This window comes from Nomascus leucogenys, chromosome 9 (assembly GCF_006542625.1).
Source record: "Nomascus leucogenys isolate Asia chromosome 9, Asia_NLE_v1, whole genome shotgun sequence".
Classification (NCBI taxonomy): Eukaryota; Metazoa; Chordata; class Mammalia; order Primates; family Hylobatidae; genus Nomascus; species Nomascus leucogenys.
This window is the reverse complement of record NC_044389.1, coordinates 52,976,738-52,994,049: the sequence shown is the minus strand read 5'-3', so window position 1 is coordinate 52,994,049 and position 17,312 is coordinate 52,976,738.

The following is a 17,312-nucleotide window of genomic DNA, read 5'->3' as shown; positions in this document are numbered from 1 at the left end:
ACTAGTGCCTTATACTGTCACTGTAACAGAAGGTTAGAAAAATCAGCACAAAGCCAGAGAAACATTAAACTACTTCCTTTACCTATAACTTAACGTCGAATTTTATCTCAATGATTTAAAGAAAACTGCCTGAATCAGAAACCTAATATATTAAACCTGGTATGTTATTGTATATTAGTTTCTATTTTGAACAATTTGGGGCTCATAGTACATTTCCCCAGGGATGGGGATGACACGTGTGTGTGTGTGTGTGTGTGTGTGTGTGTGTGTGTGTGTGTGTGTATTATTCATTTCCTTACCCAAAACCTTTCAATTTATTCTACTTCAATTTCTTTTATCTGAAATTGCTCTAATGGAGGTTGGCAATTGCCACCGAATTGTGAAAACCATAAATGATTTTCTGTACTTGTGTTACTTCAATTCTTTTGACACTTAACTGTGACTATGCCCATCTAGAAATCTATTTTACTTTTCTTCGAGCCAATTTTTCATGTTCTTTTTCTTTTAATAGCAACCATAGTTCTTATTTTCTGATTCTTTTTCTTTGATTTATTATACTTGACAATTTATCTTCTTAGTCTTCACTTTCTCTTATAATATAATCTATTTCTGACGCCTTAAGCTATGCCTTCAGCTAAAATTCTTCTCTAATTACCCAGAATCTTTTTTTAAATTTTACTATTATTATACTGTAAGTTTTAGGGTACATGTGCACAATGTGCAGGTTTGTTACATAGGTATACATGTGCCATGTTGGTGTGCTGCACCCATTAACTCGTCATTTAGCATTAGGTATATCTCCTAATGCTATCCCTCCCCGCTACCCCCACCGCACAACAGTCCCTGGAGTGTGATGTTCCCCTTCCTGTGTCCATGTGTTCTCATTGTTCAATTCCCACCCATGAGTGAGAACATGCAGTGTTTGGTTTTTTGTCCTTGCGATAGTTTACTGAGCATGATGATTTCCAGTTTCATCCATGTCCCTGCAAAGGACATGAACTCATCACTTTTTATGGCTGCATAGTATTCCATGGTATATATGTGCCACATTTTCTTAATCCAGTCTATTGTTGTTGGACATTTGGGTTGGTTCCAAGTCTTTGCTATTGTGAATAGTGCCGCAGTAAACATACGTGTGCATGTGTCTTTATAGTAGCATGATTTATAGTCCTTTGGGTATATACCCAGTAATGGGATGGCTGGGTCAAATGATATTTCTAGTTCTAGATCCCCCAGGAATCGCCACACTGACTTCCACAATGGTTGAACTAGTTTACAGTCCCACCAACAGTGTAAAAGTGTTCCTATTTCTCCACATCCTCTCCAGCACCTGTTGTTTCCTGACTTTTTAATGATGGCCATTCTAACTGGTGTGAGATGGTATCTCATTGTGGTTTTGATTTGCATTTCTCTGATGGCCAGTGATGATGAGCATTTTTTCATGTGTTTTTTGGCTGCATAAATGTCTTCTTTTGAGACGTGTCTGTTCATATTCTTCACCCATTTTTTGATGGGGTTGTTTGTTTTTTTCTTTTACATTTGTTTGAGTTCATTGTAGATTCTGGATATTAGCCCTTTGTCAGATGAGTAGGTTGCGAAAATTTTCTCCCATTTTGTAGGTTGCCTGTTCATTCTTCTGGTAGTTTCTTTTGCTGTGCAGAAGCTCTTTAGTTTAATTAGATCCTATTTGTCAATTTTGGCTTTTGTTGCCATTGCTTTTGGTGTTTTAGACATGAAGTCCTTGCCCACCCCTATGTCCTGAATGGTATTGCCTAGGTTTTTTTCTAGGGTTTTTATGGTTTTAGGTCTAACATGTAAGTCTTTAATCCATCTTGAATTAATTTTTGTGTAAGGTGTAAGGAAGGGATCCAGTTTCAGCTTTCTACATAAGGCTAGCCAGTTTTCCCAGCACCACTTATTAAATAGGGAATCCTTTCCCCATTGCTTGTTTTTGTCAGGTTTGTCAAAGGTCAGATGGTTGTAGATATGCAGCATTATTTCTGAGTGCTCCGTTCTGTTCCATTGATCTATATCTCTGTTTTGGTACCAGTACCATGCTGTTTTGGTTACTTTACCCTTGTAGTATAGTTTGAAGTCAGGTAGCGTGATGCCTCCAGCTTTGTTCTTTTGGCTTAGGATTGACTTGGCAATGCAGGCTCCTTTTTGTTCCATATGAACTTCAAAGTAATTTTTTCCAATTCTGTGAAGAAAGTCATTGGTAACTTGATGAGGATGGCATTGAATCTATAAATTACTTTGGGTGGTATGACCATTTTCACGATATTGATTCTTCCAACCCATGAGCATGGAATGTTCTTCCATTTGTTTGTATCCTCTTTTATTTCATTGAGCAGTGGTTTGTAGTTCTCCTTGGAAAGGTCCTTCACGTCCCTTGTAAGTTGGATTCCTAGGTATTTTATTCTCTTTGAGGCAATTGTGAATGGGAGTTCACTCATGATTTGGCTCTCTGTCTGTTATTGGCGTACAAGAATGCTTGTGATTTTCGTACATTGATTTTGTATCCTGAGACTTTGCTGAAGTTGCTTATCAGCTTAAGGAGATTTTGGGCTGAGAGGATGGGGTTTTCTAGATATACAATCATGTCATCTGCAAACAGGGACAATTTGACTTCCTCTTTTCCTAATTGAATACCCTTTATTTCCTTCTCCTGCCTGATTGCCCTGGCCAGAACTTCCAACACTATGTTGAATAGGAGTGGTGAGAGAGGGCATCCCTGTCTTGTGCCAGTTTTCAAAGGGAATGCTTCCAGTTTTTGCCCATTCAGTCTGATATTGGCTGTGGGTTTGTCATAGATAGCTCTTATTATTTTGAGATACATCCAATCAATACCTAATTTATTGAGTTTTTAGCATGAAGTGTTGTTGAATTTTGTCAAAGGCCTTTTCTGCATCTATTGAGATAATCATGTGGTTTTTGTCTTTGGTTCTGTTTATATGCTGGATTACATTTATTGATTTGCATATGTTGAACCACTCTTGCATCCCAGGGATGAAGCCCACTTGATCATGTTGGATAAGCTTTTTGATGTGCCGCTGGATTCGGTTTGCCAGTATTTTATTGAGGATTTTTGCATCAATGTTCATCAAGGATATTGGTCTAAAATTCTCTTTTTTGGTTGTGTCTCTGCCAGGCTTTGGTATCAGGATTATGCTGTCCTCATCAAATGAGTTAGGGAGGATTCCCTCTTTTTCTATTGATTGGAATAGTTTCAGAAGGAATGGTACCAGTTCCTCCTTCTACCTCTGGTAGAATTCAGCTGTGAATCCATCTGGTCCTGGACTCTTTTTGGCTAGTAAGCTATTGATTATTGTCACAATTTCAGAACCTGTTATTGGTCTATTCAGAGATTCAACTTCTTCCTGGTTTAGTCTTGGGAGGGTGTATGTGTCAAGGAATGTATCCATTTCTTCTAGATTTTCTAGTTTATTTGCATAGAGGTGTTTGTAGTATTCTCTGTTGGTAGTTTGCATTTCTGTGGGATCAGTTGTAATATTCCCTTTATCATTTTTTATTGCATCTATTTGATTCTTCTCTCTTTTCTTCTTTATTAGTCTTGCTAGCGGTCTATCAATTTTGTTGATCTTTTCAAAAAAACCAGCTCCTGGATCCATTAATTTTTTGAAGGGCTTTTTGTATCTCTATTTCCTTCAGTTCTGCTGTGATTTTACTTATTTCTTGCCTTCTGCTAGCTTTTGAATGTGTTTGCTCTTGCTTTTCTAGTTCTTTTAATTGTGATGTTAGGGTGTCAATTTTGGATCTTTCCTGCTTTCTCTTGTGGGCATTTAGTGCTATAAATTTCCCTCTACACACTGCTTTGAATGTGTCCCAGAGATTCTGGTATGTTGTGTCTTTGTTCTCGTTGGTTTCAAAGCACATATTTATTTCTGCCTTCGTTTCGTTCTGTATCCAGTAGTCATTCAGGATCAGGTTGTTCAGTTTCCATGCAGTTGAGCCGTTTTGAGTGAGTTTCTTAGTCCTGAGTTCTAGTTTGATTGCACTGTGGTTTGAGAGACAGTTTGTTGTAATTTCTGTTCTTTTACATTTGCTGAAGAGTGCTTTACTTCCAAGTATGTGGTCAATTTTGGAATAGGTGTGGTGTGGTGCTGAAAAACATGTATATTCTGTTGATTTGTGATGGAGAGTTCTGTAGATGTCTATTAGGTCTGCTTCGTGCAGAGCTGAGTTCAATTCCTGGGTATCTTTGTTAACTTTCTGTCTCATTGATCTGTCTAATGTTGACAGTGGGGTGTTAAAGTCTCCCATTATTATTGTGTGGGAGTCTAAGTCTCTTTGTAGGTCACTCACGACTTGCTTTATGAATCTGGGTGCTCCTGTATTGGGTGCATATATATTTAGGATAGTTAGCTCTTTTTGTTGAATTGATCCCTTTACCATTATGTAATGGCTTTCTTTGTCTCTTTTGATCTTTGTTGGTTTAAAGTCTGTTTTATCAGAGACTAGGATTGCAACCCCTGTCTTTTTTTGTTTTCCATTTGCTTGGTAGATCTTCCTTCATCCCTTTATTTTGAGCCTATGTGTGTCTCTGCACATGAGATGGGTTTCCTGAATACAGCACACTGATGGGTCTTGACTCTTTATCCAATTTGCCAGTCTGTGTCTTTTAATTGGCACATTTAGCCCATTTACATTTAAAGTTAATATTGTTATGTGTGAATTTGATCCTGTCGTTATGATGTTAGCTGGTTATTTTGCTCGTTAGTCGATGCAGTTTCTTCCTAGCCTCGATGGTCTTTACAATTTGGCTTGTTTTTGCAGTGGCTGGTACCGGTTTTTCCTTTCCATGTTTAGTGCTTCCTTCAGGAGCTCTTTTAGGGCAGGCCTGGTGGTGACAAAATCACTCAGCATTTGCTTGTCTGTAAAGTATTTTATTTCTCCTTCACTTACGAAGCTTAGTTTGGCTGGATATGAGATTCTGGGCTGAGAATTCTTTTCTTTAGGAATGTTGAATATTGGCCCCCACTCTCTTCTGGCTTGTAGAGTTTCTGCTGAGAGATCCGCTGTTAGTCTGATGGGCTTCCCTTTGTGGGTAACCCGACCTTTCTCTCTGGCTGCCCTTAACTTTTTTTCCTTATTTCAACTTTGGTGAATCTGACAATTATGTGTCTTGGAGTTGCTCTTCTCGAGGAGTATCTTTGTGGCATTCTCTGTATTTCCTGAATCTGAATGTTGGCCTGCCTTGCTAGATTGGGGAAGTTCTCCTGGATAATATCCTGCAGAGTGTTTTTCAACTTGGTTCCATTCTCCCCGTCACTTTCAGGTACACCAATCAGACATAGATTTGGTCTTTTCACATGGTCCCATATTCTTGGAGGCTTTGTTTGTTTCTTTTTATCTTTTTTTCTCTAAACTTCCCTTCTCACTTCATTTCATTCATTTCATCTTCCATCACTGATACCCTTTCTTCCTATTGATTGCATCAGCTCCTGAGGCTTCTGCATTCTTCACATAGTTCTCGAGCCTTGGCTTTCAGCTCCATGAGCTCCTTTAAGCCCTTCTCTGTACTGGTTATTCTAGTTATACATTCGTCTAATTTTTTTTCAAAGTTTTTAACTTCTTTGCCATTGGTTTGAATTTCCTCCTGTAGTTCAGAGTAGTTTGATCATCTGAAGCCTTCTTCTCTCAACTCGTCAAAGTCATTCTCCATCCAGCTTTGTTCCATTGCTGGTGAGGAACTGCGTTTCTTTGGAGGAGGAGAGGCGCTTTGCTTTTTAGAGTTTCCAGTTTTTCTGCTCTGTTTTTCCCCCATCTTTGTGGTTTTATCTACTTTTGGTCTTTGATGATGGTGATGTACAGATGGGTTTTTGGTGTGGAAGTCCTTTCTCTTTGTTAGTTTTCCTTCTAACAGACAGGACCCTCAGCTGCAGGTCTGTTGGAGTTTGCTAGAGGCCCACTCGCGATGCTGTTTGCCTGGGTATCAGCAGCAGTGGCTGCAGAACAGTGGTGGCTATAGAACAGCAGATTTTCATGAACTGCAAATGCTGCTGCCTGATTGTTCCTCTGGAAGTTTTGTCTCAGAGGAGTACCTGGCCATGTGAGGTGTCTATCTTCCCTTACTGGGGGGTGCCTCCCAGTTATGCTGCTCAGGGGTCAGGGACCCACTTGAGGAGGCAGTCTGTCCATTCTCAGATCTCCAGCTGCGTGCTGGGAGAACCACTACTCTCTTCAAAGCTGTCAGACAGGGACATTTAAGTCTGCAGAGGTTCCTGCTGTCTTTTTGTTTGTCTGTGCCCTGCCCCCAGATGTGGAGCCTACAGAGGCAGGCAGGCCTCCTTGAGCTGTGGTGGGCTCCACCCAGTTCAAGCTTCCTGGCTGCTTTGTTTACCTAAGCAAGCCTGGGCAATGGCAGGCACCCCTGCTCCAGCATCGCTGCTACTTTGCAGTTTGATCTCAGACTGCTGTGCTAGCAATCGGCGAGACTCTGTGGGCGTAGGACCCTCTGAACCAGTTGTGGGATATAATCTCCTGGTGTGCCGTTTTTTAAGCCCATTGGGAAAGCGCAGTATTAGGGTGGGAGTGACCCGATTTTCCAGGTGCCATGTGTCACCCCTTTCTTTGACTAGGAAAGGGAACTCCCTGACCCCTTGCGCTTCCTGAGTGAGGCAATGCCTCACGCTGCTTTGGCTGGCACATGGTGCACTGCACCCACTGTCCTGCACCCACTATCTGGCACTCCCTAGTGAGATGAACCTGGTACCTCAGATGGAAATGCAGAAATCACCCGTCTTCTGCGTTGCTCTTGCTGGGAGCTGTAGACCTGAGCTGTTCCTATTCGGCCATCTTGGCTCCCTCCCTCCAGATTTGCCTTTTAAAGAGATCTCTTCAAAGACCCAGAATCTTATATCCAATTGAATAAGCATCAAACCCAACCTATTCAAAACCTAGCTTACTATTTTTCCCTCTTAATATGCTCCTCACTTTTATTTAATCTTTCAGCTGATGATCATCAATCACTCAGTTATCCAAGCAATCAGTCTAAGACTCACCCTATTTTTTTCTGTGCTTGCTCTTCCACATCAAATAGTCATTAAGTTTTTCCTTCTTATAATGCTCTGGAATAAGTCTCTTCCGTCTTTTTTTTTTCCTTAGTTTAGTTTCTCATTCTCTCCTAGAGTGTTACAGTAGCCTCTTATATAGAGTCCCTGTCCCCAGTATTTTTCTCTTCAAGCTATCTTCCACAGTAATGCTATAATGATCCTTAAAGTGGCTTTCAAAATTTTACAAATAAAAGCCACAGTAAAAAATGAATTCTATATCATAACTCAGTCTGCACAAACACACAAACACATACACACACACAACTGAGACAAGGATTTAATAAAATAATTTTTACATTGTTTACATGAGGAACATACTGAAATTTTCAATTTTTTTCATTTATGTTCTAATCTAGTTTTTTACATGTCTTTCATTCTATTCTAATTTATATCTCTTAAGTTCTAATGACCCACAAAATTCATTTCTCAATGGAAAGAGAAGGATTTAAATAGTGGCAGAATACTAGCAATCTAGAAAATTAAATGAACTGCTCAGTGTGTTATTCTTACTCATTTGAAGGTTTAGATTTTTAAAAATAAAATATTGGGGAAAATTATTTTACTGAAACATTTTCTTCCTCATTAGCTTCTAAGATCCATTAGGGCAAGGATGGTGCATTTTAAATTCTTAGGTGTTGGATACCTAGCATAATGATTGCCCTATAATAGGTAATTAATAAATATTTGTTGTTCAAAGAATATGCATTTGACTAGTTCCTAATATTCTTGGAAAAACAAGAAAGAATTGTGTTTTGAAAGGAATAAGAAGATCAGAGAACTCCAATCTAGAAAAAGAAAGGCTAATTTGTATGAACAATTGAAAGTTGTTATAATGGAGTTCACTGGACAACTGCCAATACTTTCTGTTGCTATTGTTTATAATATAATTTTGCACCAATGGATAAAAATATGACTTAGTATGAAAAATATTTATCCCAGAATTTTGTATGAAAAGCATTATTTTTCAGTTACATAAAAAAAACAGTTACAGTTTTCAGAAATTAAGCATGATCCTTATCCATGTGCAAACATGTAGGCAAATCATGAGACTCAGTTTTCATGCCTTGGTGTATAACTAAAGGTATTTTAAATATTTAGTTTAATATGTTGAATCAATAATATTAAATGTTGTGTCATGCACATTGCAGATAGTAAATAATTGTTAGCTGAATTGGAGGAATATTCCTCTCTTAGCCATGTGTTTATCTTCTTAAGAAAATAAAAATTTCTAGTTTTTTAGGACAATCTCCCCTTACAGATTATTTTAAAAGTGAATTTGAGTAATTGAGGAAGAGAATAAACAGTTTTCATTGAACATTCTCTAGTTATTAGTTACACTTGAAATGACCTTTGTGGCTCATTTTCAGGGTGAAGCTCTCAACTGGATTTCTGGAAGGTTTGTATTATTTTCTTCAGAGAAGTACTTTGATAGGAAAATCCAACAAAAAGAAGCTATACATTTCTTATGTTGGTATATATTTCCTGTATAGAACTGGATTCTAGTGAGCACTTTTTGCTTTCTTGATCTTGGCTCATAGATAGTTTTGATCAAGTCAGGAGGTTGTTGCCTAAATCTGTGACTATCCTGTTACTAAAATTCTAGCCACCACGAGGCAGTAGGAATAATGGTCAAGGATGGATAGCTCCAAGCTAAATGAGTTAGGAAGAACCATAGATTTCACTGATGAGACTGTGTTTAGATATTTAAATCTTCCTCTTTATTAGTTGTAAGTGGACAAACAGGCTTTCTGAGTCTCAATTTTCATCTGTAAAGGGAATTGTCTCTGGAATTGAGAATAAAATGAAATGAAATATATAAAAGCAGTAATCATGTATCAGACATTAATGGTGGTTTCAGCAGCATCAGAGGCATTGGCTCAGGATATCCTTTAAGTGTAGCTTTGAGTAGATCAGACTTCTCGCAGCCACCCATTTTCAGGGGTCCTCAGATACTTAGGTTCCCTGGCTAATCTAAAGGTATATGAAAGCCACTTAAGTAGTAATTGGAATAAGATAGGGGATTAATATGTTAATTAAATCTGAATATAAGTAGGAGAATTCTGAAACCAAGCGGTGTCAGGTAGGGGTAATTATTCTTTCTGGTTGGCCATATGTTTATGTGACCTCCACACAACCTTCAAGTATTGTCTAACAAGCTGTAATCTTGGCTTAATTTATGCAATAGAAGCGGGGTTCTTTCTTGTGTGAATCTTAATTCAATTGGCAAGAATGCAAAATATAGAAAAGACTAACAGTGTAAAAGTTATAGCTACAAAAATACCCTCTGCAAATTCTTCAGCGCATGATTGTCCTTAAAAGGCAAGGGCAATTGAAGGAACAGCAACCAGGATGTTTTACTGGAAAGAAAATTTGTGAGTGGCTTCATAGGAAAGAGGTTGGACATGCCATATGAAAAAAGTCATTGGTTTGTTTGGGGCATTCAGACAGAAGAAGTAAAAACTAATTTATCAAGGTATTAAATTACTCTATGAGAAAAACTTTTTAAAGAACAAAAACACCATCTATGCAGATATTCAAGGAGTGGATAGATGACCAGAGGCTGAATTATAGCAGAGGGGATTTTTGTGTAGCCATTGGAATTTGTTAAATAAAACTCTCTGTAATTCCTCTTTCAACCATAAGATTCTCAGACTGGGTGTTACAGGGATGAGAATTATCTATTGGAAGAGGTTAAGCAACTTACTAAATACAAAGGCACCATTATCATTAAAGGATTAGACATTAGTATTAGGGAAATGCCCACTATGGGAAGCCTTAGCAGTGGACCAACTGACTATTACATCAATAAGAGAGCAGAAATATTTTACTTCACGTCTTTTGGCCTATAGAGTTTGCAAAAATTCAACACATACATATCTTTTAGGCAATCCTCCTTCTCTGCTGTGAATTGGAAATCCTGATAAATGATCTGAACTTTATCAGGTTTGCATGTATGTCAATACTAAGGAGCAATTTTTAATTTTAAGAAGTTTATGAGAGACTTTCTAAGAGAATAAATACAAATTAATCCATGAATTCTCATTAAAGCCTCTCCTAACATTATTTGTTCAACTAAAAGTCAACTTAGTGTCTGTGAATTCCTGCAAAATAATTAGAACCCTGTGTGTCAATGTTGTAGAATCGGAGGAGGTGCCAATTCCCAAATCTCCAGGGCATACTGGGCCCCAGCTGTAAAAAGGGAAGTAGTTGCAGAGTTCTCATGCCCAGAGCCATAGCCAGACAGCCCTATGTCCACCGTACTGCTCACTGAAATGGGCTCGGCTTACATCGACACCAACTACGTGCTTCATAAATATTGAGTGAAGGATTTAAGCTCCTCGGTATCTGCCTTGGACATTTCTTGGTGCTTTTTTATCATTTGTACCATAGCTTGAAGCCTGAAGGGCAACAGTTGAGAAGGCCTGCTTATTAACTGTCCCCCACACTCATAACATCGGATTTTACCAGTATAATTTGAATGTGTATCAAGTTTTATTAATAATTTTATATACCTCATATGGCTTAAGTGATAGAAAGGGCTATATTTTGCATATATTACAAATAGCCTATGTAACCTTTTCCTAAACTTCCCTTTCTCTTTGCAAAATATATAATTTCTCCATTTAAAACTAATATTGCTTTAAATATAAATCCACCAAAAATTAAAGACCCCCTTCTATACACTATCATATATATTTTCTATAATGTTTGACTAGAACATAAGTATTTTGATATAAAACATGGTTTATTGTACTGGTGCCATGTCTGTATTACACAGAGCTCTGTCGACAGTCTTCCTGTGACTCCGCTGAGCAGACATTTTTCCCAGTTGCAAGCTTCTTTTGCATAGTTTAAGAAAGAGCTCTGTAGAGTCATGCATATGGATCTGAATCATGCCCATCTACTCACTAGTTGATTTAACTTGGACAAATCTCTTAACCTTTTGCAATCATTTAGTTTTTTTTTCTTTTTTTTTTTTTTTTTTAGAGGGAGTCTCCTCGCTCTGTCACCTAGGCTGGAGTGCAGTGGCACCATCTCGGCTCACAACAACCCCTCTGCCTACTGGTATTAAGCAATTCTCTGTCTCAGCTTCCAGAGTAGCTGGTATTACAGGTGCTTACCACCATGCCCAGCTAATTTTTGTATTTTTAGTAGAGATGGGGTTTCACCATCTTGGCCAGGCTGGTCTTGAACTCTTGACCTCATGATCCAACCGCCTTGGCTTCCCAAAGTGCTGGGATTATAGGTGTGAGCCACCGTGCCTGGCCATTCATTTAGTTTTTTCCACATTAAAATGACAGTAACATGTTTTCCTATTTGCCACATAGCTCTAACAATTTAAACAAAAATGATGCTTTCTATATGGCAGTATGTTGATATCAAAAGTACGAACTATTATTCTCCTTTGGATATATATCTGATCTTCATGACATTAATTGTCCAAACTTTTAAGTTTTTGTCCCATTATTTTTATCTTTGAATTATCAAAGTATAAGAAGTTTTTTTGCATTTAACAAAGATTCTAAATATACTAAATCCTAAGGGATGCCTATAATTAAACAATGACCTGTTAGCTATACATTATTTAAGGTAACATTGTCAAAATGCTTATGAAACCAACAAGCACTTTTTTATATACACACCCCCCCCCACACACACACACAAACAAGTGTGTGTGTACATGCACACACATTCACCATAGACATACCTAGGATAAACTATAAAATTACCCCATTTTATAGGTGAAGAAAATGTGCTTAGAAAGTTAGGTATTTAAGATTACAAATCTATAAACTGTGTAACTGGAATTCAGAATTAGTCAGTTCTTAACCACAACACACAGAACATGAAATGAATTAGGGAAAAGTCCACTTAGTGAATCACAGTGGGATGGCAAAAATTTTAAATAATTTCATTAGCTGTTATTTTAAAAACAATTTTTATAATAAAAGAGAGGTTTCAAATATGTTTAAACAAAAGACTGGTTTACAACATAGTCTTTTAGTTTTATATGCTTTAAATAATAACCATATATTTTAAAAACCATATATTTTAAAATAATAACCATATATTTTAGTTTTATATGCTTTAAATAATAACCATATATTTTAAATAATAACCATATATTTTTGATTGAGACAAGTGAAGTTTTGAAATCAACCAAAATTTGTTTTTTTGTTTTTTTTTTTTGAGATGAAGTCTCGCTGTGTCATCAGGCGGGAGTACAGTGGTGCGATCTTGCTCACTGCAGCCTCCGCCTCCTGGGTTCAATTGATTCTCTTGCCTCAGCCTCCCGAGTAGCTGGGACTAGAGGCATGCGCCACTATGCCCAGCTAATTTTTGTATTTTTAGTAGAGACAGGGTTTCACCATGTTGGCAAGGATGGTTTCAATCTTTGACTGCGTGATCTGCTCAGCTCTGCTTCCCAACATAATTCTCAATAAAATTTGATATGATATATGAAGTGTTTTTGTAGAGTTTTCATGTCTTATGATTTGGGGAAAATTAGTACGTGACTGCCCAGCTGTTGACCCTTGCCATTTAAGTTTTGAAATTATACATAGAATCAGGTTGTTTCCAAAGTAGTTTATATTTGTTAATTCGTTAACCATTTATTGTGTTTTAATTATATGCCAGGCAGTAGGCATAGGTCTGTAATACAGTATTCAGGGAAGACATCGTCCATGCCTTCCTAGAGCCATAAGAGGCTATAAAGCTTCTTAGACAAATTAAACAAAAATAACAATAGAATTTATATGTGAAATGACTCAGGAAGTTCAGTACTATAGAAATACACAAAAGTAAAGATGTAAAAATCAATAAGACATCAGCCAAATTAAGAGGATCCAGAGCAATGTCCCAGACAGAGGGAACAGAGTATGAAATTTTGGAGACCACAGGTACAAGGCATATTCCATGGAGTATAAAGGAGTTTACTTTGGCTAGAGTGTAATCCTCAATGAAGGTAAATGGCAGACCATTTATCACCAGGACCAAGTGATTATGGACCTTTTAAGCCAAATAAAAGAGTTTGAAATTTAAACGGAGACCAATTGCAAGGTATTGAATGGTTTTAATGAAGGGAGGAACATGATTAGGGAGGAACATGATTAGGGAGGAACATGATTAGGCTTCCATTTCTGAATGGATCATTCTTTGTTAGAAGAACGAATATGAAAGCATTGTATATCTCGATTCTCCTAAGCAATGAGGATGACCTTTAGGAGAGTAGTGACAATGAAGATAAAGAGAAAGACATTGAAGAGATACTTATGAGAGAAAACTTTCAGAATATAGACTTGCATCTTTTGGTAATGACAAGGCTTATATTGACCTAAAACTTTCTGTTACTAATAAGGATAAACTCTGGACAAAATACGAAAAACCAACACTTTGAAGGCATTGAACATGACAGAATATAGGCAGAAACTCAAGGAAATTGATTTTTGAGAGAAATGTCAGATAAACATTTATTTGTGTTTTCCTTTATAGACATTTCCCAGCTTCAGAGTGTGAGGGCACAAACTTCAAAAAGGAAGTCACAGTCTTTTTAGCCTGAGGCATCAAAAGAGAGAGTTTGGGAATGGTTGAGGGGAAAAGTCCCATAAAGCTGAGAACTTCTGAATTAGGAGCCTTGAAATCTGTATATGTATTTCTCCCAAATCCTTGGCTGACCCATAAAATATGCACATGTGAGACAAGATATTAAGGATCCCAGGGGAAACCAATAGCTGGAAAACTAAAAAAACTGAGCAGTCATTTCAGCAGTTTCTTTTGCAGAGGAGATGAGCAAGCAGTTAGAGTCCTACCTACTTGGAGGAAACTGATGAGCATCCTTGGCTTTTTATTGAACCTGATTAACATGACTTTTTTTTTTTTTTTTTTTTTTTTTTTTTTTTTTTTTTTTACCAGAAAAGCAACCTTGTAACAGCAAACACCATGTTGATAGAATTGAGTTTTGCCTTAGCACTAAGGGTAAAAGTTAAATAAGAATATGAATAAGTAAAATGAACTTCAGGTCATTTTCTTAAGTGAACCAACTCAGAAACAGAAAATGAAATAACACATGTCCTCACTTATTAGTAGAAGCTAAATAATGTGTGCACATGGACATAGAGTATGGAATAAGAATTCATGGATTGTTTTGTGTTTATTCTCTTAGAAAGTCTCTCACAGACTTTTTAAAATTAAAAATTGCTCCTTAGTATTGATATATATGTGAGCCTGGTAAAGGTCAGATCATTTATCACGGTTTTCAGTTCACAGCAGAGAAGGATGATTGCCTAAAAGGTATGCATATGTTTAATTTTTGCAAACTCTAGGCCAAAAGACATGAAATAAAGTATTTCTGCTCTCTTCTTGATGTAATAGTGAGTGAGTCCACTGCTAAGGCTTCCCATAGTGGGCATTTCCCTAATACTAATGTCTAATCCTTTAATGATAATGGTGCCTTTGTATTTAGTAAGTTGCTTAACCTCTTCCAGTAGATAATTCTCATCCCTGTAACACCCAGTCTGAGAATCTTATGGTTGAAAGGGGAATTACAGAGAGTTTATTTAATAAATGACAATGGCTACACAAAAATCCCCTCTGCTATAATTCAGCCTCTGGTCATCTATCCACTCCTTGAATATCTGCATAGATGGTGTTTTTGTTCTTTAAAAAGTTTTTCTTATAGAGTAATTTAATACCTTGATAAATTAGTTTTTACTTCTTCTGTCTGAATGCCCCAAACAAACCAATGACTTTTTTCATATGGCATGTCCAACCTCTTTCCTATGAAGCCACTCACAAATTTTCTTTCCAGTAAAACATCCTGGTTGCTGTTCCTTCAATTGCCCTTGCCTTTTAAGGACAATCATGCGCTGAAGAATTTGCAGAGGGGATTTTTGTAGCTATAACTTTTACACTGTTAGTCTTTTCTATATTTTGCATTCTTGCCAATTGAATTAAGATTCACACAAGAAAGAACCCCGCTTCTATTGCATAAATTAAGCCAAGATTACAGCTTGTTAGACAATACTTGAAGGTTGTGTGGAGGTCACATAACCATATGGCCAACCAGAAAGAATAATTACCCCTACCTGACACCGCTTGGTTTCAGAATTCTCCTACTTATATTCAGATTTAATTAACATATTAATCCCCTATCTTATTCCAATTACTACTTAAGTGGCTTTCATATACCTTTAGATTAGCCAGGGGACCTAAGTATCTGAGGACCCCTGAAAATGGGTGGCTGCGAGAAGTCTGATCTACTCAAAGCTACACTTAAAGGATATCCTGAGCCAATGCCTCTGATGCTGCTGAAACCACCATTAATGATGTCTGATACATGATTACTGCTTTTATACATTTCATTTCATTTTATTCTCAATTCCAGAGACAATTCCCTTTACAGATGAAAATTGAGACTCAGAAAGCCTGTTTGTCCACTTACAACTAATAAAGAGGAAGATTTAAATATCTAAACACAGTCTTATTTGTGAAATCTATGGTTCTTCCTAACTCATTTAGCTTGGAGCTATCCATCCTTGACTTCATTATTCCTACTGCCTCATGGCGGCTAGAATTTTAGTAACAGGATAGTCACAGATTTAGGCAACAACCTCCTGGCTTGATCAAAACTATCTATGAGCCAACACAAATGGGAGCCAAAGATCAAGAAAGCAAAAAGTGCTCACTAGAATCCAGTTCTATACAGGAAAGTCATACCAACATAAGAAATGTATAGCTTATTTTTGTTGGGTTTTTCTATCAGAGTACTTTTCTAAAGAAAAATAATACAAACCTTCCACAAATCCAGAGTTGACAGTTTCACCTTGAAAATGAACCACAAAAGGCATTTCAAGCATAACTAATAACTAGAGACTGTTCAATGAAAACTGTTTATTCTCTTCCTCAGTTACTCAAATTCGTTTTCAAAATAATATGTAAAGGCAGATTGTCCTGAAAAACTAGCAATTTTTATTTTCTTTGAAGATAAATACATGGCTAAGGGAGGAATATTCCTTCAATACAGCTGACAATTATTTACTATCTGCAATGTTCACAGCACAACATTTAATATTATGGAGTCAACACATTAAACTAAATATTTAAAATGCCTTTAGTTATACACCAAATGTATGAAAACTAAGTCTTATGGTTTGCCTACACGTTTGCACATGGATAAGGATCAGGCTTAATTTCTGAAAATTATAACTATTTTTTATGTAAGTGAAAAAGAATGCTTTGCATACAAAATTCTGGGATAAATATTTTCATATTGTCATATTTTTATCCATTGGTGCAAAATTATATTATAAACAATAGCAATGGAAAGCATTGGCAGTTGTCCAGTGAACTCCATTATAACAACTTTCAATTGTTCATACAAATTCGCCTTCCTTTTTCTAGATTAGAGTCCTCTGATCTTCTTATTCCTTTCAAAACACAATTCTTTCTTGTTTTTCCAAGTATATTAGGAACTAGTCAATGCATATTCTTTGAAAAACAAATATTTATTGATTACCTATTATAGGGCAATAATTACGCTAGGTATCCAACACCTAAGAATTTAAAATGCATCATCTTTGCCTTAATGCTGCTTATAAGCCAATGAGGAAGAAAATATTTCAGAAAAATAACTTTCCCCAATATTTTATTTTAAAATATTTTAAACTTCAAATGAGTAAGAATAATACACTGAACATTTCATTTCATTTTCTAGATTGTTAATATTCTGCCATTATTTAATCCTTCTCTTTCCATTGAGAAATGAATTTTGTGGGTCACTACTAGAATTTAAGAGATATAAATTAGAATAGAATGAAAGACATGTAAAAAACTAGATTAAAATAGAACATATCTGAAGTAAAATTGAAAATTTCAGTATGGTCCTCATGTAAACAAGGTAAAAATTATTTTATTAAACCCTTGTCTCAGTTTTGTGTGTGTGTGTGTGTGTGTGTGTGCAGACTGATTTATGGTATATAATGCATTTTTTTTTTACTGTGGCTTTTGTTTTTAAAACTTTGAAAACCACTTTAAAGACCATTATAGGGTGACTGAGGAAGATAGCTTGAAATGGAAAAATACTGGGGATAAGGACTCTAAATAAGAGGCTACTGTAACACTTTAGGAGAGAATGAGAAACTAAGCTAAGGAAAAGACAAGGAAGTGGAAGAGATTTATTCCAGGGCATTACAAGAAGGAAAAAGTAAATGACGATTTGATATGGAAGAGAAGTCATAA